Here is a 465-nt window from a genome sequence, read left to right on the forward strand (position 1 = left end):
GGCGAAAATCCGTTTTATGGCGGATTTTCCCGCTACTAGGGTACCTAGAAAAAAGCATAAAGCTCAATGGTTAATTAAATGGCTGAAAAATTGCCGAAATACGGGCGAAAATCCGTTTTATGGCGGATTTTCCCGCTACTAGGGTACCTAGAAAAAAGCATAAAGCTCAATGGTTAATTAAGTGGCTGAAAAATTGCCGAAATACGGGCGAAAATCCGTTTTATGGCGGATTTTCCCGCTACTAGGGTACCTAGAAAAACTTCGCTTTACGAAAAATCCTATACCTAACGATCCACTTTCCCCACCATACCTAACGATCCTATGAAAAAAAAATCGTAAGCCTATGTAAAACTCCTCTATCTATTATATAATAATTAATAATAAATGAAAAAATAATAAAAAACCTCGGCCCCGCCGGGAATCGAACCCAGACCTCCTGCGTGCAAGCCTAGTGTGATACCCACT

The 465-nt window shown here is 40.2% G+C and overlaps 1 long non-coding RNA gene across 1 annotated transcript; it reads left to right on the top strand.

Annotated features, from left to right (window-relative positions):
- Window positions 1–79: 79 nt before the first annotated feature.
- Window positions 80–333, top strand: LOC113473645. The gene is made up of 2 exons (XR_003395567.1): window positions 80–181; window positions 255–333. It is a non-coding gene; the product is annotated as an uncharacterized LOC113473645 (long non-coding RNA).
- The last annotated feature ends 132 nt before the right edge of the window (window positions 334–465 follow it).

The sequence above is a fragment of the Diaphorina citri genome, unplaced genomic scaffold, assembly GCF_000475195.1.
Source record: "Diaphorina citri unplaced genomic scaffold, Diaci psyllid genome assembly version 1.1 scaffold53683, whole genome shotgun sequence".
NCBI classification, from domain to species: Eukaryota; Metazoa; Arthropoda; class Insecta; order Hemiptera; family Psyllidae; genus Diaphorina; species Diaphorina citri.